This window comes from Protopterus annectens, chromosome 13.part0, assembly GCF_019279795.1.
Source record: "Protopterus annectens isolate FY-2018-M chromosome 13.part0, PAN1.0, whole genome shotgun sequence".
NCBI lineage: Eukaryota > Metazoa > Chordata > Ceratodontiformes > Protopteridae > Protopterus > Protopterus annectens.
Genome location: NC_056747.1, coordinates 330,181,158 through 330,208,445, shown reverse-complemented (window position 1 = coordinate 330,208,445; position 27,288 = coordinate 330,181,158).

Below are 27,288 nucleotides of genomic sequence, written 5' to 3'. Positions count from 1 at the left end.
AGGCAGCTCTTAAGTGTTTTTAACCCAAGCTTGGGGCCTTTCTAAATACCAATGGTATGACCCCAGTTATTATCATTACCTCTAGTGATAAATATAGTCTGAAGGGATAAGATTAATTTAGACACCAAATGGAATGTTTGGCTAGGCTTAAAATGGCTCACAAGTGCCGTTAGCCTAATACTAATCTAGGAAACTATATACAATAGCTGTCAATTTATGTAAGTAATACTCTTCACTCTTAAAGTCTGTAAAGGGGGGCTGCCTTCCCCTTAACTCCCCCTTTATTTATTTAAGTTTTGTTTACCAAGGTAGAGCAGTGATCAGTTTTGTCCATTTTCAGGCTCAGCCCAGGTTACATACATAATAACAATAGTAAAGTAAGATTAAAGATATTGTTAAATTATACAGTTTATCCGCGGTGGTGGTGCTGCGGTAGCGTTGTCGCCTCACAGTAAGACGCTGACCGGTTTGACTCTCAGCTAGAGTGTCATCTGCGTGGAGACATGCGTGAATGGGCGTACCTTCGTTGAAGGTTGTGAGTTAGGGCTGGCAACTCAGCACGTAAAAATCAACTGCCAATCATTAGCAGACCGGAGTTCCGCTGTGGTGACCCCTAACCGGAAAAAGCCGAAAGACACAACAACAACTAAAATTATACAGTTTACACAGCCATGGTGGTGCAGCGGTAGCGTTGTTGCCTCACAGCAAGAGGCTCTCCCATTCGATTCTCGGCTGGAGTGTGGGGAGTGCCTTCTGTGTGGAGTCTGCATGTCCTCCCCGCGGTTGGGTGGCGTTCGAAAGACATGCGTAAATGGGCGTGCCTTCATTGAAGGTTGGACGTCGAGCTGGCACCTCAATGTTTATGAAAATCTACTGCCAGTCATTAGCGGACTGGAGTTCTGCTGTGGCGACCCCTAACCGGGAAAATCCGAAAGACAAACAACAACAATAATAACTAAATTATACAGTTTATTGACATAACATTAACATACCATAACATAGATGTAAAAGAATATTGACTTATTTACTAGAATGTTTAAAAAGAAGTAGGATCAGGAGTATATGGTGCATAATACAGGTGGTATAGGTGAGGTAAATGTGGTCCTGCCAAAAGAACAGATGTAGTGTACAAAATTATGCAAGGACATTTTAGCAGTGAGGTGAATGTAAATTTTAGAATACTAAGAGCTGCAACAGAATAATTAATAACAGGAGAAGTGGATATTGAATATCAGTTATATAGCAGGGAATGCATAAGGCAGAGGGGAGTAGTAGTGAGCAGTACAGAGGTATCAAACTTCTGTCACACTACATGAAAGTTCTGCAGAGGGTGCTAGATAAACAAATACCCAAAGTTGTAGAATGTAATATGGGAGGTAAACAGTTTGGATTCATATCACGATGCAACGCAACCAATCCAAAGTTTGCAGTGAGACAGATAGTTGAGAAGAAGCTATAGATGAGGAAACTGGGCATTCCTTGACTTGAAGAAAGCATATGACAAGATCCCAGGAAAGCTGATTAGGACAGTCCTGCATTGGTTTGAATTCCCAGAAACACTGGTAGAATTAGTGCAGGCTATCTGCAAGACACAATGATGCAAATAAGAACAGAGTTCAGACTCGTACAGGGGTTTCCAGTGGGGAGTAGGTGTGCATCATGGTTCTATTCTGAGTCCACTGCTGTTCATGATGGTGATGGACTACATTAGCAAACAGGATGGAAGGGACAGATCAGCAAAGTTACTGTATGCAGATAATGATGATGCATTACAGGCAGACACTGAATAATAGTTATGTACTCACCATAACTTGGTATCTGTGTTATCCATAGTCACCATTTATCATGTCAGGGTCTTGGGTCTGACATCAGATCTGAGGCAGCATGCTTTAGACAACAGCTAAGCTCAAGCATCTCCTCTACCATAATGCTCTGCTGCCCTCTAACCCCTCAGATTGAGTTTGCACTGGAGAAGGAAGACAGACAGAAATGTTTGCCAGCAACAAAGGTCCAACAACATCCTGCTAATCCTTGAGGAAGGGGGCCAGAGGGTGAGACCATGATGAATGGTGACTATGGATAACACAGATACCAAGTTATGGTGAGTACATAACTATTAATCTGATGTTATTCCAGTCACCATTCATCACCTCATGGTCAGAGTCCCCAGCTACCCAAGGAAGGACATGTTGAAGAACCATGGAGCAAAAAGAAGCCCTTCCTCTAGAAATCAGATCAAGTCTGTAATAGGAGATAAAGGGATAAGATGAAGACCAAGTTGCTGCTGCACAAATGTCATTCAAAGATTGGCGGGCTACAAATGCACTGAGGTGGCCCCCGCTCTGGTGGAATGAGCCCTAACTGGTCCAGGCAAGGGAGAACCACAGGAGGAGTAAATGAAAGAAATGCACTGAGAAATCCAATGGGAAACAGTAATCTTTGACACTGCTTGGCCTTTCCTATTAGGCGAGAAGGCCACGAATAACTGGTCTGAAAGCTGAAAGGATTTAGTTGTATGCAGATAGAAATGAAGCAGACAATGAACATCTAATGTATGTAAAATGTACTCTCCCTTATTGGAATAGTTAGGGAAGAACTCCGGTAGTTGGATTGCTTGGTTAAGATTGGCCTCCGAAGCAGAGGTCTGGAGAATGTATCCACCACAAGAGGTGTTTCCGACAAATTGCCATGAAATGAATGGGGACTGATAGAGGGCGAGACAGAGCAGACCACTGGACTGCTAGAGTCCACTGTAGTACTCTCATGTAGTACCTTGCAAGTGGGACTAGGTAACTAGCAGCTGCCATGGAACCTAGAGCCCTGAGAATGTGTGACACTGGAGGACGAGTTTGCTCCAGGAGAACCTGAACATGGGAGTGAATAAGAAGCACGCGTCGGGGAGTAAGAGCAGCAATCTCCGAGGTGGTATCCAACTGAGTGCCTATGAATTCTAATTGTTGAGACGGGATCAAGGAAGATTTGGCCAGATTTACTGTTATCCCCAACTGATCGATGAGACAAAGCAGGAAATGTATGTTCTGTAGCAGTTGATGCTTTGTGGGGGCTGTGAGGAGCAAATTGTCTAGATAGGGAAACACCTGGAGTCCCTGCAGCCTGAGATGAGCTGCCACCACTGCCATGCATTTGAACACCCAAGGGGCTGTGGTGAGGCCAGAGAGCAGGGCTCTCAACTGAAAATTATCGACTCCCAAGTGAAAGCGGAGAAATCTCTTTGCCCACTAGTCTATCTTGATATGGTAGTACGCATCCTGAAGATCCACCGAGCACATCCAGTCATTGCTGTGCAAAAGAGGCACAATGGACTGCACAGTGACCATCCAAAACTTCGACTTCTCGACAAACAGGTTTAGAAGGCTGAGGTCCAAAATGAGATGGAGGTCCTCTGTTTTCTTGGGTACTAAAAAGAAGTGGGAGTAAGTTCTGGATCCTCTCTGTCGTGTGGGGACTTTTTGGATGACTCTTTTTTTGAAGGAGTTTGGAAACCTCCAGATGGGCTAAATGTCTCTGACTGGGTGGCGCGTCTGGGAGAGTTCTGTTCTTTGGTGGGGTTTTTGAAAAGGGAATGCAATAGCCCCTGGATATAATTGTTAGCACCCATTGATCGTTTGTGATATATGTCCAGGCTAAAGGGTGCAAAGCCAATTGACCCCTGACTGCTTCCAGGGAGGGACAGTTGTGCAATGCCTCAGGGACGTTGAAAAGGTTTCTCAGAGAAAGGCTCCCTGGAACCTTGATTTTGCAGGCTTCCTGTGCCAACGTCTGCCACTGAAACCTCTCCCCCATCCCCTGGAAGAGGAATCATCATGGGCTTCCTGAAAAGAGGACTGCACCTTGCAGAACCACATCTTCCTATTCCCCTTTGGGTCTTAGAAAAGGACCTTTGGGGGTAGAAAGTTTGTTCCTGACAGCCGACAGCATCTTCCCTTCCTGTTCACTGCGGGTTAAAGTCTTCCTTAAAGCTGGGTCCAAAGAGGGTGGAACCATCAAAAGAGGCATTGGTGAAAGACATTTTTGAAGGCCTCCGCAAACCCATATAAACGCAGCCAGGCATGGCGCCTGATAGCAATGCCTGTACCGGCTGCCCATGAGGAGCCTTCTGCAACATTGGAGATTAACCTCATGGACGAATTGGCTATAGAAGTAAGAGTGGCCAGCTTGAGAGAAATGGAGTTAAATTCCTCCTCAGACATGGACTCAGCGAAGGAAGTTGAAAGTTCATTAATCAAGTCCCTCTGGAGATGGATGAAATGAGTTAAATCAAGGCTCGCAGGCTGAACAAAGCTGATGTGAACATCTGCTTTCCAAACCTGTCCAGATCTCTTGATTCATGATTGGGATGGTGGACAGACAAACTTTTTGCTGCGCCAGTTTTTTCTTGGTGACGGCAGCCACCACAATAGCATCAACTGACCACCTTGGACCAGAAGGTTTTATCTGAAGGGGGCTTAAATGCTTGTCAGCTCTTTTGGGCACTGGCTCCATGGTATCTGGTTCTTTCCAAGTCCCGTTGGCTACAAGTGCAATTAAAGGGTCAGCAGGGGAGGACATCTTAGAGGTAGATGGGCCTGTACCGAAAGCCTCCGGAAACATGGATTTCTCCAAGGATGGGGGCTAGGTAGACCAGCCACCCTTGGCTTCAAGGATCTCCATAGGTTTATAGGTAGGTACTGGGCTATCTGCCCAAAGGCATTTATAAGCCTAGCCAGAATGTGTTGGCTTTCACCACCCCCTTAGATTAGTTCCCTGTGCCTCTGTCCAGCAGAGCCACTGAAGTGATCCCCGGGTTAAACTTTCTGTTTCCCATCCACTCGTCAAGGTTTCTCTTGAAGTGTATTATGAGGAGCTCTGCCTAATGTAGATTGGAATCTTGTTCCAAAGCATGGGAAGTCTCTGGGACAGGAATTTATCCCTCCAGCACTTCCTATTTATTGTTGTGGTGAGGTTTAGACCCCTAGAGCATGTGGCTTGAGGGGATAAGGTTTTCTTTAGGTGGAGCATGTTCATCAATTCTGGTTGGACATGGCTTTGTATGTCAGGCAGAGATCACCTCTGAGTAGGCGGTAGGCAACCAAGTACAGCTGGAGTTTCTTCAGTCTAGTTGCATAGGGCATCTGTTTGAGACCAGTGATCCTCTTGGTGAGGTACTTCTGTGGTCTTTCCAGCTCTTGCAGGTGTCTTGTAAGGTACATCCCAAATGGGGCATTGTACTCTATGATGGGTCTGATGAGTGATGAGTAGAGGGGCACAATGACCTCTTTTGATCTGGATGCGAACCCTTTTGTGATAAGGTGGGCCACGTAGAAGGATTTTCTAACCACTTTGGCAATGTGATTATCAAAGGAGAGATTACTATCTACTTGGGTCCCCAGATCCCTTATTACGTCTTCCGTATTTAGGGGACTACCACCTATGTGGTAGTTTGTGGGTACTTTGTTTTTCCCGAAGGGGATGACTATGCACTTTTTGGCATTTAGCTTGAGGCCATGATTTTGACACCAGGTATCCGTCTCAGTGAGACCCTTTTGGAGAATGTCTGTGTCAGTTGGAGAGTCAATTATAGCCCCTAGTTTGCAAACTTGGTCAGCCATAGTCCTCCTGTGCTTGCCTGTACCTCTGAGAAGTATGTGCCGAACAGGAGGGGTCCTAGGACTGAGCCCTGGGGAACACCACTTGTAACCGGTTTAGAGTCAGACCTAGCTCCCGCAACTCTTACCATGTGGGTTCTGTCCATGAGCCAGATGGCAACCCATCTTGTGACGTAGGGGTTTATGTTCAGGCTGGTGAGCTTGTCTATAATACCAGAATGGGGAATGGTGTTGAAGGCCTTTGCGAGGTCTAGGTAGGCTGTGTGTACCACCTTTCCCTCGTCTATAGCCTTGGTAGGTAACTGTCTCAAAGAAGTCCACCAGGTTTAGGAGGCATGATCTGCCCTTAACAAAGCCGAACTGGGTAGGGTCCAGTGTTTGGAGGTTCCCAATGTCTCTGTTAATGACTTCCATGATAATGCACTCCATAGCCTTGCAGACCAAGCTAGTCAGGCTTATAGGGCGATAGTTCCCGGGGTCTGTTGTGGCTCCACCTTTGTGGAGCAGAATAACCGTTCCTGTGCGCCACTCTATGGGTACATAACCTGTGGAGAGAAGCTGAGTTTGAACAGTGTGTTTATGTGAGGGATTAGTTCATCTTTGATGTTGTGTTTTTGGCTTTGGAGAGGGCTGTTTTAACCTGAGTGTCTGTGATTTCAGGGGCTCTACATTCTTCTGATATGGTTAGGGGCCCTTTTAGGGGTGAGAGGGGGGGTGAAGTTTGCGCTGAACCTTAGAAGCAAAATACTTGGGAATGTTAAGGATAGATCACATATTTTGTTAAGCAATAATAAATCTGGGGGCAGGATGCATCAAATAAAGGATGTTGATGATGATAAGAAACTTTTTTATGTTACAGGATTTTTTCCGTTTTCTAATGAGTTAATTCAGATAGTGAGAAAACATTGGCATATTGTTTGTGAAGATGAAATGATAGTTCATTTGTTCCCTGAACATATTACATTTTCCTTTAAGAGGGAGAAAAATTTAAAAGAATTGTTAAATTATAATTTTGTTGAGGGGAACAACAATTTCTTGCCGTCTGGCATTTTACCATGTGGTCATTGTAGCATTTGTGATAGGGTCAAGAATTTAAACATTATTAATGGTAGAACATTTGTTCCTAGGTTTTATTTGAACTGCAAATCGACAGGGGTGGTCTATATCTTGGGCTGTTCATGTACTGATGTTTGGTATATAGGTCAGACTAAGCGTATGGTTAGGATTCGTATATTAGAACATTTGAAAGACATCAGAAATTGTAATGAAGCTAGTCCTGTTGCCAAACATTTTCATGATATACATGGTGATTCTACTAGTAATCTAAAATTTTGTGTACTTGGTAAGCCTTTCTTGTATAGAGGGGGTGATTATGTGGCAAAGTTGCTTGAATTGGAAACTAGAATGATTTTAAAGTTTAAGACTTTAAAACCCTTTGGTCTGAATCAGGAATTGGGTATCTAACATTGATTATTTAATATCTTATATTTATTTTTGTGTTTATTGTTATGATCAATTAATATATGTATTTATGATATTTCATCTTGATGTTTATTTATTAAATTGTATACATTTTGTCACTTTAAATGTTTAATATATCATTAATTGGTTGATTAATAACAGCTGTGTGACTTGGAGTGTATATATACTTGTTTAAATTTTGAATGCACTGTGATCCATGAAGGCGAATTGCCGAGATACCAGATCGCTTTTTGAATAAAAATACTGCTGGTAAAGTGCTAGTGAAATTGTGTTTTCTAAGTCTTCTTGTTGTTGCTGGTGTTTTATGAATTTGGTGTTTTTTTTGCTAGCAGTTATATACCAGCATTAACATGTCACAGACAGCTGGGACTCCTGGGCAGCCTAATTTGCTGGGAGGCATTTATTTTTCTGATATCGTAAATGAAGTCCCTAAGATCATCACAAAAATCTCTTGTATACATCAACAAATCAAATAATAGAGCTGGAGACTCTCTGTTTTCTATTTCTATTGGAAAAACCTGGAACCTACTTCCCTCTGAACTTACCACACTTCCCTCTACTACTCTGTTTAAAAATAAGCTAAAGCTCTTCCTGAAAACACACTGGATGTGCCCCTGTTCTAAACCGGACTGACCAACTTATCCATTTTTACCTGAATCAATCAAGCTTCTCATCTCTGAATCTACTTCTTCTCTCTAACTAATTTTGCCTCTATTCTCTAAATCTATTTCATATTAAATAATACTATGCTTCCTCTCCTTCATAGTCCTAGCTAGTACGGGATTCTTTAAAGTGACTCATATTACTTCTAGATTTATTACCTAACTGCTTCTCCATTTCATTTTTCCTTATCTTCCTTTATTACCTACATTGACACTATTGCTTTCTTCTCTTCTCTCAACTAGTACTCTTTAGTAACACTTAAATGTAACTTCTTATTAACTATACTAAGTCTATTCAAATATGTGTAACCTTCGTTATGTACTTGTAAATTTGCAGCCTTCTCTGTTCAAGAAAATGTATATGCATTCTAAATATGTATTTTCTGTAGATGTGAACTTTGTTTAAATTGTGTGGAGCTTTTCTCCCCGGGCCTCTACTGAAAATGGACATATATCCAGCTAGACTAGCCTGGTCAACAAATGTAAAATAAAATAAAATAAAATAAATGAAAGAGAAAAGAAGTTTACCATGATGGATCCTTGGAATGTGGGTGACAATCGTGATTCGGATGGGCATTTTTTGCAGTTGGAGAAGCTGATGGCCAAAGAGGTAGCCCTGTTTTTGGATACCTGACTTTTGGAGAAATATGTGAGTTTGAATTTGACTCCAAGGGGGCTACGTATTGATAGGCTTCCTGCTACTCATTTTTTGGAAGAGGAAAATGACCTCTTTGAGGAATGGAAGCAAGCATTTTTAGATTGTACTTTAAACTGGCTCCGCATCCTGATTAAGCGGAACATGAGAGCGCATGAAAAGCTTAAAACTGAAATATTGCATCTACAGGACGAGGTGGTGGATGAGTCCTGTTATAGGGTGCAGATTTCAAAGATTAATGAGAAAATTTCAAAATTAGAGAGTGAAATAATTCAGAGCAAAAGAAATAAATTGTTAGGGACTTAAAAGACTATGAAACTGGAATTCTCTTTTCATGGCAACGTGAGCCGGCACGAAGTAGGTCAAAGGTCAGAAGCGGTAGCCAGAAGCGGCGAAGTATGTCAGTGTCTTCAGCTGAGCAAAATGTTTCCAGAAATGTTTCTTTTGCTGCCTCTTCATCCTCCTTGACTATGGAAACTGAAGGCAGAGATGTCACTTCAATTTCTCCTACTACCGAACATTCTTTTCAGACTGGTAAATCTAGTCGGGGGAGAAATGGCAGGAAGGGAAGAAATCGCTTTAAATAAAGAACTGGTATGTGAATATAATGCACAGACTTTACAAATTGTGAATTTATCTGGCTTTAGTCTTACTAGTGATATGAAAGCTGTGTTATCAAAAGGTAGTAAATTTGTACCTACACACTTTCCTTCTTTTGCTGATTTATATTTGGAGTTAAAGGCATTTAGCTGGAAGCTGCTCTTAAAAGTTTATTTTCATAGAAATGCTACAAACCCCTTTGGGAATGTTTGTTTAAACAATTCAAACATGAATAATGATTTGGATGAGGATTTATTGAACATGTCTTTGTATGACTATGAGGATGCTGAATTTTTTAGTATGGATGAAATAGTTGATAATTCCAGTTGCTACCAGACTGGATATGGGAAGTTACTATTATCTCATCTGAAAATTGAAAATAAATTTGTACCTTTCATTAGTGTGCCTGCTATTTCTATATTTTTAAAGGTTCTGTTTAAAGAAATTTCTACAGCACTTGCTGAATTTTTGAGTAAACAGAAATGTTATAACCTGAGCAAAAATGAATGGTTTGCTCTGAAGAGCCTCAAACAAGAGAGAACTAATTTTATATTTAAATGTGCTGATAAAGGAGGTAATTGGGTTATTTTTGATAAACAGAAATATTGTAATATGGTAATTGATTTACTGGAAAATGTAGAGGAATACAAAAGGTTAACCAGGGACCCCGTAGTGGAATATAATGATCAACTTTTGGCCTTACTAGAATGAGGGGAACATCTAGGTTTTTTTGAGCATAAGGATGTGTGTAAATTGCACATTAAAAAACCTATGACCCCTATTCTATATGCTTTGCCCAAAGTGCATAAATGTTTACAAAACCCTCCGGGCAGGCCCATTGTTTCAGGGGTGGGTTCCTTTTTGAATAATATTAACATTTTTCTAGATTTTCATCTGAAGGCACATTTGAAGAAGGTTGTAGCACACATTACTAATACTCAGGACCTGATAAATGAAGCGTCTAAAATTCAATGGCAAAGTGACTACTATTGGGTTACCATTGATGTAAAATCACTATACACTAATATTAAACTCCGATGGGGCTTGGAATCTATCACTGATATGCTGGGCGATGGGCCTAGGACCACCTTTTTGATTAATTTGCTTGAATTTTGTTTGACCCATAATCACTTTTCTTTTAACAATGAGTTCTTTTTGCAGTTAAAGGGTACGCCTATGGGGGCTGCTTTTGCGCCCTCATATGCTATTATATACATGGGATTTTTTGAAAAGAAGTTTGTTTATCCCACTTTATTTTTTAGGAACAATGTCTTTTTATATAAGCGTTTTATAGATTACCTTATTTTTATTTGCAAGGGTGATGTAAATGATTTTTTTGATTTTTTTGAAATTCTCAATAATAATAATGAGCATGGTCTTACCTTTTCTTATGAGTGGAATAGGGAACAGATTAACTTTTTGGATGTAACCTTATATAGAAGTGGTGAAACTGTTGGTTACAGACCTTTTAGAAAACCAACTTCGGTTAATATGTTCCTGCATGCTAATAGTATGCATCCAGGACATTTGTTGAACACTTTACCATATGGTGAATTTAAAAGGATCCATGACCATACTAGTGATAAAAATGAAAGAATTAATGAATTGGATAAGGTTTTGTTCAGGTTAAGAGAAAGAGGCTATGATGAGACTCATTTATTGGGATGCAAAAGCAAAATACTTGGGAATGTTATGGATAGATCACATATTTTGTTAAGCAATAATAAATCTGGGGGCAGGATGCATCAAATAAAGGATGTTGATGATGATAAGAAACTTTTTTATGTTACAGGATTTTCTCCGTTTTCTAATGAGTTAATTCAGGTAGTGAGAAAACATTGGCATATTGTTTGTGAAGATGAAGTGATAGGTCATTTGTTTCCTGAACATATTACATTTTCCTTTAAGAGGGGGAAAATTTGAAAAGAATTGTTAAATTATAATTTTGTTGAGGGGAACAACAATTTCTTGCCATCTGGCACTTTTCCATGTGGTCATTGTAGCATTTGTAATAGGGTCAAGAATTTAAACATTATTAATGGTAGAACATTTGTTCCTAGATTTTATTTTAACTGCAAATCGACAGGGGTGGTCTATATCTTGGGCTGTTCATGTACTGATGTTTGGTATATAGGTCAGACTAAGCGTATGGTTAGGATTCGTATATTAGAACATTTGAAAGACATCAGAAATTGTAATGAAGCTAGTCCTGTTGCCAAACATTTTCATGATATACATGGTGATTAGTAGTCTAAAATTTTGTGTACTTGGTAAGCCTTTCTTGTATAGAGGGGGTGATTATGTGGCTAAGTTGTTTGAATTGGAAACTAAAATGATTTTAAAGTTTAAGACTTTAAAGCCCTTTGGTCTGAATCAGGAATTGGATATCTAACATTGATTATTTAATATCTTATATTTATTTTTGTGTTTATTGTTATGATCAATTAATATATGTATTTATGATATTTCATCTTGACATTTATTTATTAAATTATATAAATGTTGTCACTTTAAATGTTTTTAATATATCATTAACTGGTTGATTAATAACAGCTGTGTGACTTGGAGTATATATATATATATATATATACTTGTTTAAATTTTGAATGCACTGTGATCCATGAAAGCGAATTGCTGAGGTACCAGATCGCTTTTTGAATAAAAATACTGCTGGTAAAGTGCTAGTGAAATTGTGTTTTCTAAGTCTTCTTGTTGTTGCTGGTGTTTTATGAATTTGCGCTGAACCTGTCTGCCAGGATGTTGGCGATATCAGTTGGTTCAGTGTATTGTGTGCCATTCTGCACTGACTACGAGCAGATCTGAGCATTGACACTTAGATTCTTGACAGCTAAAGAATGCCTTGTGGTTATCCTTGGAGTCCTTGGCATTTTTTCTTTCGAAGTTCGCCTTGGATGATTTTATGAGGGATCATAGTTTCTTGCTGATACTGATCAGGGATGTCTTCCCTTCTTGGGATTTTACTCTTTTCTGTACTAGTTTCCTCCTTCTGTTGTAGAGCTTGTTTATGGCAGGAGTCCACCAGACTGGTTTCCCTTTCTTGGAGGAGTTAGTCTTGGTTTTGCTTCGGATAGCATGATCCATGCATTCTTGTAGGTACCTGTAGAATGCATTAGTAAAGGATTTTGCAGCTTGGGCAGCGTTATCCTTTAGCATGGGGGCTTTGAAACTTTCCACCTCGGTCTTAAGTAACGTGAAGTTTGCTTTTGAAAACTTTTTGGTTTTGACCAGGTCCAATATGTTGTCACCTCTGGTAGGAGTGTTGATTAGTTGATCTCAGGCGTTTGAGTTTATGAAGTCTAGGAAATTTTGGGCAAGGGAGTTAGTACTTGAGTAGTTCTCCTAGTTAATGTTTGGGTAATTGAAATCACCCAATGTTAGGGTGTTTGGTAGGACCTTTATATTTCCCAGTCTTTCCAGAAATACAAAATGTGGGTCCTGGGACATGGTGGGTGATCTGTAGCAAGCTACAATTTGAATTGTAGTTTTGCCCGTTGTTAGTTGCACATGGATAATCTCTGAAGCATCGTGCTGTGCCACTAACCAGGAGGTATGGGTATCCTTGATGAATATGGATACGCCCTCACCTTTTGTATTTCGGTCCGGGTTCTGTGGCCGAAATGTATGGTATGAGTTGTAGCCTGGTAGTGCTGGGGTGCTCTCTGGAGCCTTAAACCAGGTTTCTGTTACTGCACATATATATATTTTCTCCATATTGAGGAGTGCCTCGAGTGCATGCATTTTGAGGTTTAGACTTCTGGCATTGAGTAGCATTACCTTTAGTTTTTTGTTACTTGTGCTATTTATGACGGTGGATTTATCTTTTGAGCCTTGCCTAAAAAAGACACTATGGGGGTGGCAAGAGCCTTGGCCAGTATTCAAAAGCCTAAGGGTGACAGGTGCAAGCCGTCTCTAGAGAAGCAGCATGGCTTGTCGAACATGTCATCCCAGACAGACAGACACTGGATCCCCTCTGAATGACACCAGAAACTTAGCCAATTGTTGAAATAATTTTTTCTTTATACCATGGTATCCTTCTTGGTGAGGGCAGGATGCTACTCCGGGTCAGGGTCATACCAGCCTGGGCTATGTGATCAGAGAGCTCTTCCATGTCTCTTTTCATGTAGTCCAGGGAGGTACAGCTCAGGTCATTCACACCAACATGGACAATGACAGAGTCGTACTTGTTCTGGAGTGACCTGGATGCTTGTGTTATGTGACAGATCCTGGCACCCAACAGACAGCTAACAGTAGCCTTCTCCTCACTCAGCCTAGTGAGTGGGACTGAAGGAGACATCATGCAACAACCTTGGGGGACTCATCCCCTTCATCGGAATCAGTGCCCTCGGTACAGGACTCCATGGGGGAGTCCAGATGCCTCCTCTTACATGGGGGGGTTGGGGGGAAGACTCAGAAGAAAACTAAGGATCCCCCTGGAGGCTAGCTCAGATGGGCTGACTGGGAGCAGGATGAGTGGGTCTGCTCAAATTCTGGGGCTGGGAAGGCAGACCGCAAACAGGGGAGGCAACTCTGAAAGCAGAGAGGGATCTTTATGGCTGCTCGGAACGTGGAGGGACTGGACGAAGCCCCATCCCTCTCTCCCGCTGATGACACCACAACAGAAGACTGACCTCGCCAGACCCCCCCCCCAGCCCTCCGGATGGCGCCAGCCCAGAGCTGTCAAGCGCTGAAGCACCAAGAGGCAGAGAATGAGCTGACAAACTCGCACCAGAACCTGCCCCCATGGACTCTGGGGCAGCAACCCGAACCAATGGGCCCACCTGTCCCAAGGGAATGGAAACAGAACCGGTTGTAGTTGCTGGTGGGGGAGGAACTAAAGGGGGCCCGGTGCCCCAACCACCTTTGCACCACACACACTGGTCCCTGAGAATCCAATCCGCATAAGGTCAGATGAGGAGAAATTAAGAGAGGAGTGGGAGATAGTTCCCTGGGCCTGTGGGCCAGGGAAGCCAACAGCCCCAAATCAGTTTGAGCCTTTATGAAGGACCTCATCATCCTGCCCATGTCAATGGGGAGAATACTCCTAGAAGACTTGGAGGAGATGGAAGACTGCGCTGGAGAACTGTGCCAAGACCGTGAAAATCTCCTTCTGCTATCTGGAGAACGGGCCCTGCATGGGGGAGGGGGCTAAATGATTGCTCCCCACCAGAGGGCTCCATAGAAAATTCCTCCAGGATAATGGGATCTGGCAAGGTTCTCGGATCCGGCTGGCTCGGGCCACAGTACAGTAAAGGATCCAAGGAAACAGGTCTTGAAACTCTTGGATCCAAGAAGGTCGAATCTGTACCATGTGTATCTTTATTTGGATCTGAAGGCCTCAAGGTAGGAGTCTTGGATCCGGGAGTTAAGGGCTTTCTGATCCAAAGACCTAGAACCGGAGGCCTTGGATCCAAGGGTGGACTCCCTAGAAGTCCTCGGATCCGATCCCGCACCGGCTGGAGTCAGATACAGGGACCTGGGATCCAACAGCCTGGGTCTTTTGGAAGGAACCTCCCCCAAGGAAACAGAAGAGGAGGGATCCCTTTCTCTTATGCCCAGAGGAGCCCAATTTGGTTGAGGTTTCTTTGACCAAAGGGCCCCCCTTGACCATGCCTTTCAACAAAAGCTTGTTTCGGTAGTTGACCAAGACTCTGGAGTTGAACGTGGTGCAAATGCCACATGACCTCCAGATGTTCGCCGCTGAGACAATAGAGGCACTTCTCTTGTGACCCGGAGACAGGCATCTTCTGACCACATGAGGAGCACCTCTTAAAACTTAAGGGTTTCTCTGACATGGAGAATGCTGAAGGCAAACAAAACCCAAGGGACAAACAAAACCACAAGCCAGAAACACAATCTGAAGTCCAGTAAGCCCTAAAAATCCATCCAAACATGAGAAAGTTAATTAAACAGCATAAAATAGTAAACAACCAACCACAATAAAGAAAACCTGAAACAGGTAGCCCTAACAGAAACAAAAAGGGTGCCAAACAGATAACTGAAACAAAACGGGAGGGAAGGAGAACCAGAAAGTTAACTAGAAGGATACTAGTTTAAGAACGACTAAGAGCCTGAAGAGACAGAAAAAAATCCCAAGATAAATTACACCTACTTACAAACTATGGGGAGCTGAGTGAACTGCATCTGACTAACAAAAGCGGCAAACGAGATCTGAGGGGTTAGAGGGCAGACGAGCATTATGGAACGGGCAGAGCTTAAGCCAAGCTGTTGTCTAAAGTATGCTGCCTCGGATCCAAGACCCTGACGTGATGAATGGTGAGTGGGATAACATATCAAGAGCTTCAGCAAATGATAGGGGGAATGGAATGCAAAACTGAAGGCACGTGGGATGAAAAGGAGTACAGATATAAGACAGTTGTAATGGCAGCAAATGTGGGAAATCAGAAGCAGCTGAGAATCAAGATAGAAGGGAAAATACTGGAAAAAGTTAACAGCTTCATATACCTTGAAGAAATGGTTGAGGAGAAGGAAAGTCTTAATGAAGAGGGCAAAGCTAGAATCAGAAGAGATGCAGCAAACATTGTACAGTGTGTCAAGTATAGTATATGACAGAATAATGCCAAAGAAGCTGAAAAGTACAACAGTGGGGCGTTCAGTACTACTATATGGTTGAGAAACTTGAGCAATGAAGGCAGGGCAGTTGAGAAAGCTAGAGGCGATGAAGATGAAATGCCTGAGATGGATGGAAGGATGCACACTCTGGGACAGATGAAGAAATGAGGACATCAGAGCAGAAGCCCAAGTAGCTTCAGTTGCAGAGAGAAGGTCAGAGCACATTTTATTGTGGTTTGTCCACATGTGCAGGGAAGAAGAAGACAACCTGGCAAAGTAGATTTGGGACAGATAGAAAGAAGGCAAGACGAAACAGCAGCATCCAGCAAAGAGATGGATAGATTGTGTGAGAGAAGGCTGGCAACAGTCAGGCATAAATGTCGAAGAAGGTAGAAGAGTGGCACTGAATCAAGAGGGATGGTGGCATTGAATCGACAGGGATGGCTACAGTTGATGAGGCATCCCAACCCCATGTAGAAAATTGGGAGGGGAAGGGGTTACTGATGGCAGTTAACTGGGATTTTATGAGTATGGCAGTGGAAGCATTTGCATTTTCCCTTAAAATATCACAGTTAATTAGAAGGATATATGAAGGGTCAGAGGCCTGAATTAAGGTGGGAGGGTTCCTCTTATATTTAGAGCCATTGGCAAAGCAAATAAAGAACTCACATTTAAAGATATAACTGGTTTGCTTATCAAGAAAAGTTAGCTTTATTTGTAGATTATATTATTTTGTACTTGATAAATCCAGAAAAGGACATTTTGGTGTTTTGGGATCTTTTGAGTCCGTTTCAAGTCTGTTTGGGACTGTGTACCCACACGTGACTTGATATGAGGGCATGATAAGATGGACTATTCATGTGCACATATTAAAAAGATTCTGTTATGGCAGCTGTGGATAAGTGGGAAGAGATTAAACAAAAGATTATACAAAAAATGAGAGCCTGAAACTCTTAATTATGGATCCTGATAATAAGATACAAGAAATGAAAGTGTGTTTAGTCCCTTTCGTTTTATATACAGGTCATGCATACATTGGTCAACCAGAGGAGAAGTTGTGAAGAATAATTAAGAATGATTTGAAGGAATGTATTTGGGATAGGAAGAGGACAACAGTAAAATTGGATTACTTGATCTCCTCATAAAAGAAGATAGTTTAGGATTACCAGATATGAATGGATAATTTAGAGGTACACAATTAAGGCTCATATACACAACACAAGCAGAAGGTTATAAATCAAAGCGGGAAGAGATGGTGATAAAATGGGGGAGGGGGTCAAGAAATGAGAGAATAAGATTTTAGATGCAGATCTGTATATTGAATAAAAACAACCATACAGACTATTATATCCATAAAGTTGCAGAAATTATTCTAAGAAGCAAGCCAACACAGGAATGGAGATTTTATCAATAAGGATGATTGTAAGCAGGGGTACAGAAAATAGGAAAGAGTAGCTAGAATTTAATGGAGAAAACTGGCAAAGGAACCAATGTACTGGAATCAAATAACTAGAGAGTGAAAGGTAATAAAGTGAGATGATGCCAATCTGAAGTTTAGACTGCAGGTTAGACACTGTCTTCCATACCAGGGACTGCTATTGGAGTATAGGCAGAGAAAATGGGAAAGGGGAGTGCTAAACGAAGACCAGGTCTGGTAGAGGTTTTAATACAGCTTAGAACAGAAGCTGCTGTTAAAAAATAGACAATTAGTAGGGAATATAAAATATTGCACAATAACTTCAAAATTAATTGGATGAGGTTAGAAAAGATTGCAAAGTGAGACTGGAAAGTCAATTTACAAAGGAGTAATTGGAGGACATCTGTACATCTCCAAGTAAATAAAGTGTAGAAGGATTTGAATTTTTGCTTGGAAGTGTTTTTTTATAGGTATTGTTGTTCCCCAAGAAGACTTCAGAGACTTTTCCCACAGGTAGATAGCAAATCCTAAAGGTATGCCAGAAAAGAGAATTGTAACTAGGATCATGTTTTGGGGAGTGTAATGAGTTAGCAGATTTTTAAAATTCCTTACAGAATACTCTGCCAGAAATTTTAGTGATGTAACTAAGGAAATTATTATTTTGAACTGGGATACAGGATCTGAACTGCCTATATATATTGAGGCCTTACTGAGTTTACTGATATCGGCTGTCAAAAAATAAATTACTAGAAAATGGAAATCAAAATCTAAAACTATTTGAAATTGTAATATTTTAAATGCAATAAAAGAACTTGAGATGAGATCTTTAGAAAAGGGAACAAGCAAATTAATATATTTATATATTAAATTATAAATACTGCTATTTGTTTCAAGTGAAAGAATGCGGTCGACAGAGTCTGTGGTGTTACACTACATGGACTACAAAATGACCGGTAACTCACTACCTATATTGATTTCAGTAGTGCGACTTAGTATTGTTGCTCACTTTCTTGCTCCATATTGTACTCTGCAAGTTAAATACAAGATTGTACAAACAGATGCACTCTGTATTGGTCTGTTAGGGATTTAAATTTATCTACTGATATTGCTGCTCGCTCTCCTGTTGTGTGTTATAATCTGCAAAGTTAAATACAAGATCGTACTAACAGATTTACTCTGTATTGGTCTGTTAGGGATTTATTTTAATTTAATTTACTACTAGTGAGTGAATATGGAATTAAATGTCTAATGGGCTCATAGTTTGTAGCCTAGAAAATTACGAGCATTACTGAGGGATTTGATGTTTAGTGAACAGTATGCTTAAAGCCTCTGCATTTTTCTGGCTCTCCGGAGGAGCTGTAACATTCATTAGCAAATATGGAAAGTCTAATGCTGTATTGTAGACCATGTTAAAATATCTTTGCTGTTACTAGACTGGTAGTTATAAGATGTAAGTTAGCTCGGCTACCCAGGTAAAACACTGCATAGCACGAGCCTGCATTGTATATTTCATAGTCTGTGGCTGTTGCTTTCTCTGACTTTGACCTTTCTGTGTTTATTTCACTGCTCAGTTACTAATTTTCCATCTTTTGCTTTTCATCATCCCTAGCTGTGCCTGACCACTTCCCAGTTGCTTCCAACAGTGAAACATCGGCTGAGCCAACTACCATCGGGTCTCCCCCAACAAAACTAAAGGGCCATCTCCAGCTAAACCTAAAGTATGACATGCTGATTAACTTATAACTGAATTTACTCTGACCTGTAAAGTAGTCTCCTTAAGAGCATGCTATCAGGAACACCAGCCATTATACCTACTCTACCTTAACTGTAGATTCCAGTTCCCTGAAGCTCTGGGGCACAAGAGAGCTTACCCCCAACACAAACGTGTGTTTTTGTAATATAAACAAGACTTTGCTTCTCAAGTTTTCCTACAGCTTTGCACACCTCGTCTTCCAAGCAGCTTGGCAGACTGCTTGTTCTACTTACTGCAAACTTCCACGCACTTGGTAAAGTCCCGCTCTGTTCGCCCTCACTATGCTCAGGCTCACTCTGCTCCTCTACCCTCCCCCATTCCCACACACCCCCATATCACTTCCTTTATAATTTTCCCTCCTTACAAACCCCTCCTCCTTAAACCTCCCCTTCCTGTTCTCAAACTAAAATACACCCCGCCCAATCTCTCCTACCTCGATCATTAACACTGCCTCCTGCTTGTTTAATCCATATCTCTCCCCCTACTGCTCTCCTCTCCTCTTCCTACTTTCCCCAACTACCCCACTTAAGTTACTACTATATAGCTCCTTTATCAAGCACCAACTCATCTCTTAATATGCCTTTCTCAACCCAAACCTTTTTCTTCCTACCTCCATTGCTCCTTCTTTATACTCTCACTTCCTATAACTCCAACATGTTTCATTCCTACAAATATCACTGTTCATACCCTCACACATCCCCTGCAATCTTCCCTTATCTACTCATCCCTCTTTCCACTAAATACAATCCTCCCAAAAATCAAAATACCTCCATCCCCCACCACATCTCGCAAACATAAAATAAAGCAGGTGCTATACAAACCATACTTCCTCCCAAAATCCCTACTACTATCAGGTGATGTACATCCTAACCCAGGTCCTGCCCTCCCTTCTGTAGCCAAACATGTAAACTGTCCAAACTCTGCCAGCACTAGTCCCACCAATAAACCACTATCATTTTACTCAATGAATCTTAGAAGTGTCCTAAACAAAATAAGTGAATTCCATGCCTGGATGACAAACCATACCCCTGATATAATCACCCTAACTGAAACCTGGTTGAAGCCACAAAACTCTGATAGAGATATTCTCCCTTCCCGGATATTGCATACTTCAACAAGATAGAGAAAAGAAAAAGGAGGTGGTGTGCCTATAGTGTACTCTAACCACCTTACCCCTTCAAGTCCTATACACACTCCCTCCTTCTCACTTGCTGAACTCCTGATGGCTAACTTTAAACTTAATGATTATACTACTATCACCATTGTAGCTATTTACATTCCGCCAGGTGATAACTTTACCCTTCTAGAGAGCATTCTCTCCTACCTTTCTCTAAACTTTCACAATGAAACCATCCTTCTTGGGGATGTAAATATCAACTGGCTAACCTTTCAGGAACCTAACTCTACCTCCTTCATCAACTTGCATGGTTTTGTGCAACTTATCTCTACTCCTACCCATTCTAACAAAGCTCATAGTTCCAGATCTCTCATAGACTGGATTTTAGTCTCAGACCCAAATAATTATCATGATCCTACAACCCTACCTGACTCCCTAAGTGACCACTCCTCTGTGAAAGTTCTTAGATACACACCTCATTTCACCAAGCCCCACAGATAACATAACCTGCCGTAAACTTACCTCCTTCTGCCCTGTCGCCTTTAATGCTCCAAAATAAACTGGTCACAACTAACTCACCTCCCTCTCGAAGATGCTGTCCACTCATTTAACTCAACCTTTCTTTATATCCTAAACTCACTTGCTCCTCTCTGCACTGTCCAAATCAAATCCAATATATCACCATGGTTAACTAAAGCTACCCGCACTCTAATGAATACCAGAGACAAAATGTGGAAAATGTGGGTAAAAACTAAGCTCCCAACCCATTTACAAAAATATAAAGTACTCAGAAATCTGGCAAAAATACACATTAACAAGGACAAAAATAACTTTTATTTTAACCCCCAAAAATTGTGGAACTCCATTAAACAAATCTTGCATCCTGGAAACCCTTCTTCTCCCAACCTCTGCTCAAACAATACTCCAGAAGAAACACCTACCACATTCAGAACCTATTTTATTGAATCCATATCAAAGATGGTAAACACCTTCTTCTCCACTACCAACATAGATAACTCTCCCAAACCCTCTCCTTCTCCAAATTCTCTCTCTCTTAAATTGGTACCTACTAACTATATCAAATCCTTACTCAATAAACTTAAATCCTGCTCCTCCTCGGCTGACCATCTGTCTCCCTATTTCCTGCAAGTAGCTGCAGAGTCTATTGCTATTCCTGTATCTATCCTAATAAATTGTGCTATCTCAGAATCAAAAGTCCCTTCTATCTGGAAAGAATTCCACACCTTACCTATACACAAAGGAGGTAATTCTACTGACATTTCTAACTTCAGACTTATCGCAATCCTCTCTCCACTATCAAAAATACTGGAAAAATGTATACATAAGCAGATCATGCAATACCTACTACAGGAATCCTTGCTCACACCCACCCAGCATGGCTTTTTCCCTAGGCACAGCACCTCGACTGCCCTAATATCCTTCACTAACACTATCTCACAAGTCAGGGATAACAATAAACTTGTTTCTTGCCTATTCCTGGACCTCTCCAAACCCTTCGATACAGTCTCTCACCCTCTCCTACTATCCGAACTGTCTAACCTCAACTTCTGTACCTCTACTATTACCTGGTATACCAGCTATCTCATTGACCGCCTGCAGTGTGTGAAATGGCTCTCTGCTCTATCCTCTCCTTTACCAGTGAAAATGGGTGTCCCCCAAGGATCCATCCTATGCCCGTTACTTTTTAATATCTTCACTAATCTTCTACATACCTCCTGTCCTATTTCATCCCTTATTCAATATGCAGATGATTCAACAGTCATCACCACTGCAGATTCTCCCGATGACCTTATCTCTGCTAATCAAGCATCTTTCAGCTTAGTAGAATCCTGGCTCTGTGATAACCTCCTAATACTTAACCCTAAAAAAACAAAACTCCTACTCTTTCTTCCAGAAAACCTCACCCATCTTAAATCAACCATTTCAGTACTCTGTCTTAATAACACATCCATCATAGCTGAAACTAGCACAAAACTACTAGGAGTAACAATAGATGACCAATTTAAATTTGACTTGCATATAAATAACTGTATTAAAAAGACACACCAAAAACTGGGCCTTCTCTATCGAAACAAAAGGTTTCTTACAAATAAAGCAAGAGTTACCTCTCTTACTCATACCTACTACCCAGTCTATTGTATAGCTGTCAAATCCTCACTAATCCCAACTCCACACTTCTAGCAAAACTAGAATCCACCTGTAACAAGGTTGCAAGATTCGCTGCCCAACAAACTTATAAATCTCACAATTGTCTCTCACTAAGATACTTAAACTGGCTTGAACTACCTCAATCACTCCTTCACTCCCAACTACAAGATAATCCATACAATTCTACACCAGCAATCATTCTGTCCTAGCCTATCCTCTTTAATCTCTCAATAACCCCTGCCAGGTCCTTGCATAGTTCTGACCAAAACCTATTACAAATATACAAAGCTAAAACTAAATTTGGATCCAATCTCTATAGCTCGAATCTTTCTATAGCATGGAATAAACTGCCACTAGAAATCAGGTCTCTTACACAAACTAATCAATTTAAAATTGCAACCAAAGAATACCTGAAAGCACACTGGTCCTGCCCTTATCATCCTCCATAAAGTACATTCAGTCAACTTGCTAAACTCTACCTAACTATTCGCTATCAGTATGTCCTCTTATACCTCCATTGATGAACTATAACCCCTGCATATTATTTACCTTTACATCTGCAGATCTCATTTCCTCTTCTGATCTCAATTATTTATTAGAAACATCTATGGTTACTTATAATTATTGCTGCTTTTTATGAATTATCGTCTTATATTGTTTAATGCTTATATTTCAAAACAATGAAGCTTCTTAACTAATTACCTGTATATTAACTAATATACTTTCTATGTAACTACTGTTAAATTCTAATGCTTTTAATGACTTGTATACTGTGGAGCTTTTATCCCTGGGTCCCCGCTGAAAAAGGGCTATTCAGCTCAGTCAGACCATCCCGGTCAACAAATGTAAAATAAAATAATAATAATAATAGAAATAAATGGAATTTGTGAAAATAATAAAAAAAGAACAATTTTCAGGAAAAGTGAGGTTAAAGGTAAACCAAGGTCTGAGCAATTTATGTAATGCTGGAATGAATATTTGTTAAAAAGAGTGAAAACATACATGTAATGCATAAACAGGTTATAAGGACTAGACTGGCTGCCCTTGCAGGCCATTTTAAGCCTACACAGTTTCCATTTATGTGCGCCAATTAACCTATCACATTTGGTGTTAGATTCACAGTTGAATATGACACATGTTAATGTGGTTTGTTTTCTTTTATATTAATACATGTGTGCCGAATGACTTAAGTTATACTTTAATAAAGGTGTTTAAAAACTATGGCACTTCCTACTATTCCTTCTGAAAAGGAAGCTGTTCAATGATTGGATAGATCAAACTTTAAATGAAATGTAACTAGATTTGGATGTAAGCAGTAAAGACTTTGTAAAGAACTGGAATAGTTGTACACTGAAGATAAATGTGGTGACAATGAACACAACTGAAATATGTAATAATACCCACTGTATGTATTTAGACGGCTTAAAAATGTAAGGGATTTAGAGAAACAAAATGAATAAGTAGAACACATCAGGATGAATATGAAAGAATGTAGAATATCTTTGGAAGAGTGTTTAGAAAACACATTAATGTGTACTGTCACACTTTCCTTAACAAATGTAAATAACGAACTCTTAATAAGTGTTTGAGGCAAACGGTGTGCTGTTTTTACAGTTAATTTCATTCATAAATACCACCTCTTGAAATATTTTTTGAAACTGAAAATGCCTGATATGACACTATGAAAGAGTCTACCCATAATAACTCACTACCTGCATTAGTGTATAATCTACAATTTATTTCCATGCAAGATGCAGCAATAATGAAGATGTTCTTCATGTTTCACTGTTGCAGTCATCACATTTGGGTTATCTGCTTGCAGTAGCCCTCAGTTGGCCTGATTAACAAAGTCTTGGGTCCTGTGTCGGTTGCTGTCTCTTCTTCCATGACGTCAGAGGTATAAAACATGCAGCCAACCCCATTACATCAGTCTTTCTTGCCGTGCGGTGCCCGAAGCAGAAGCAGTTTGCAAGTGCTGGTCGGCCGACTCCTGAAATTTTCGTTTTTGAGTTTCATAACCGAAGTCTTCAACTAAAAGTTAATTATACAACGACCCCTCCATTAATATTCCAAAATGTGCACGCTGATTGGTCAGCATGCACGTTGTAAATCAGAGTTATAGTAATGGAAAAAGGTTCAGTCGCCCGGACTTTTTCCATTAGTATAACTCTGTTTTTTACAGCAACGGAGAACGCAAGATCTTCGTTGCTTTTTACACACTGTCTCGCTTTGTTAAATGAGTTTAACGCAGTGAGACAGCTTTAAAAAAAGTAACGGAGATCTTCCTATCTCTGTTGCTTTTTTTAAAGCTGTCTCAGTATGTTAAACTCCTTTAACGTAGCGAGACACTTTGTAAAAAGCAACGGAAATCTTGCTTTCTCTATTGCTTTTTTCAAAACTGTCTTCCTATCTCTGTTGCTTTTTTTTAAAGCTATTTCGCTGTGTTAAACTCTTTTAACATAGCGAGACAGTTTGCAAAAAGCAACGGAGATCTTGCTTTCTCCATTGCTTTTGCCCACAGTTTTGATGTACTGCGTAAGCATATGCATGCGCAGTACATCAGAACTGCCGCAGAATACCAGACAGCTGCAGAAGGGCAGCAAGGAGACATTATACAATGCCATTATTTAAGAAAAGTAATTATTTTTTTCCTTAAATAATGTCATTGTATAATAGCAATAACCCACTTCTGGGAGTGGGTAATGCTGGTTTTACCCACGGTTGTCTTTGTTTGGCCACTCGGGCTTCGCCCTCGTGACCAAACCACACCAACCTTGGGTAAATCCAGCATTACCCACACCCAGGTGTGGGTTATTGCTATAGTACCCCATTGGGGAAACTTTTTCTTGCTCTAAACCGATGTCAGTAAAAGTAAATAATTGCATTTCTTGTGGAAAGCAAATACCTCATAAAGATTTTCATTCATACTGTATTCCTTGCCTAGGCCCTGACCACGACTGACCTTGCTGTCGGTTTGTGCCTTATTTAAACCACGAACTATCCATCAGTATATTTTCACTTCTAAATATTTTTGGTGCTCGGTTCAATTATCCTGATATTCTACGGTAAGCCATCCGACTACCGACATTCCGAAAAATCGCAAAGATAAAGGCAGAGACAGGTCGCCTAGGTCCAAAGCTGCTGACGACGCTTCTCCTAAGCCAGTCGCCAGTTCGCTGGTACTCAGTGAGGCGCTTTCACAGCCCCTGATACCTGCTACTTCAGATTCGCAGGCCTCTACTGAGACCCATTTGGAGTCCGGTATGCTGTGAGATGCTTCAGCTGTGGAACCTGCGGATGTCTCTACCTTGGATGGGTCCAGAGCCGCTGTGCAGGCACCAGCTTCTGAGGGTGTATTCAGGCCTACTGAGTTGCATATTAAACGAATGCCATCTTCTTCTTCAAGGTTCAAAACTCAAACCATGCCTAGAAAACTGACGCTCAGACTGCATGGTCAGGCCTCTATGCCTAAATAATAAATGTTAAGAATGGCTGAAGACCTTATTACTTTAATCAGAGGAATCCAACCTTCCCCATCTAAGAGACCTAGGACTGAGTTTGCTTATGATACTTCTGACCAGGATTCTGAAATTTCTGTTTCCTCTGATGACCAGGATTTACCCTTATCTACCTATGAGGATTCTGATGCTGAGGACTCTATTCCCTTTGCCCCCCCCCCCCCAGAGGATTTATCTTTTGGTGAAACCTTGCATACTCTCAGGGAGCATTTTCATTTGGAAACTCCTGCCCTAGCACAGGCCTTTAGCCATACCTCCTGTACTAGATATTGTTAATGATGCCTTTTCGGAATCTAGCCTGGCCCCTGACTCTTTACCTCCTGCTCCCAGAAAACCTGATAAATATTACAGGTTTCCTGACTCTCAAGTTTCTTTTCAAAAATCCTACTGCAGATCCTGAGACCATTTCACAGGGACCCAAGGGCATTAAAGCTACTACTGCCAAAAATCCTACCCCCTCTGGTAGAGACTTCAGGGCGCTGAATAGATGAGGTAAGTAGGTATACACTTCTGCAACTTTGGCCATTAGGGCCTTAAACTGCCAGTTTCATATGTTAAAGTATCAGCAGCATATTATTGGATTGCTTAAACAGAAAATGATGTTGATTCCTGATTGTGCTGAAAATAAGGATTTACAGGATTTAATGCAGTCTGCTGAACAAATTGGAAAACATACTTTGCAATGTGGTTTTGATTCACTAGAGGCATCTTGCAGGGCTGCTGTAACTGGGTCTCTACTTAGAAGGTATGCTTGGCTTAAGGAGCAATCCTTGCCAGAGCATGTTAAAGCGAAATTATTGGATGCTCCCTTAAATCAGGACCACCTGTATGGCAACAAGGCAGAAGAAGTTCTTAAAAAGATGGAGGAAAAAGCTAAATCTATGCAAACTGTTAAAGATTTCCTACAAGTACACCCTCCAAGATTTAGTAGGCATTGGCCTTCTAAGAAGTGATCCTTTCTTGCCTCTTCCAGACTTTCTCAGTCCAAACCCAGATCCAGCAGAGCACCCAGGCTTCAGTCCCAGGGTACGCATAGGGCTAAGCAGTGGGGGGCCTCCACTTCCAAATCTGGGAGTAATAAAACTTCCCCCTATGGTAAACTGTCTCAATGACTTATTTTTAAAACTTCCAAGCACTTCTCAACTGACTGCCCCTTTGGGGGGAAAGATTGCTCTTCATGCAAAGAACTGGGAACTCATTACCCAGGACAAATGGGTTTTAAATATAGTGTTCCAAGGATACAGATTTCACTTCCACACGTTACCAGCACCAAGCGGTTGGCCAGATCTACCCCGAAATCAGTGGGCAGAGGCCCAAAAGCAAGTACTCTCTCTCTTAAGCATAGGGGCTATTCAGTTGGTACCAGAAGAGGAAGAGGGACAAGGTTTTTACTTGAGACTTTTCCTAGTACCCAGAAAAGACAATTCATGGTGTCCTATCCTAGACCTGTCTACTCTAAACATTTTTTTGATGATTCCAAAATTCAAGATGCTGTCTCTTCACCAGTTGCTTCCTATGCTGGGCAAAGATGCCAAGTTGGCAACACTAGATTTAAAAGAAGCATACCTGCACTTCCCAGTCAGGGAATCTTGCAGAAGATACTACACTTCAAAGAAGGCTACATGCACTGTCATTTCTCTGCACTGCCCTTTGCCCTTTGGCTTATCTACTGTGCCCAGGGTATTCACAAAGTGCCTAGCTCCAGTCATTGCATTTTG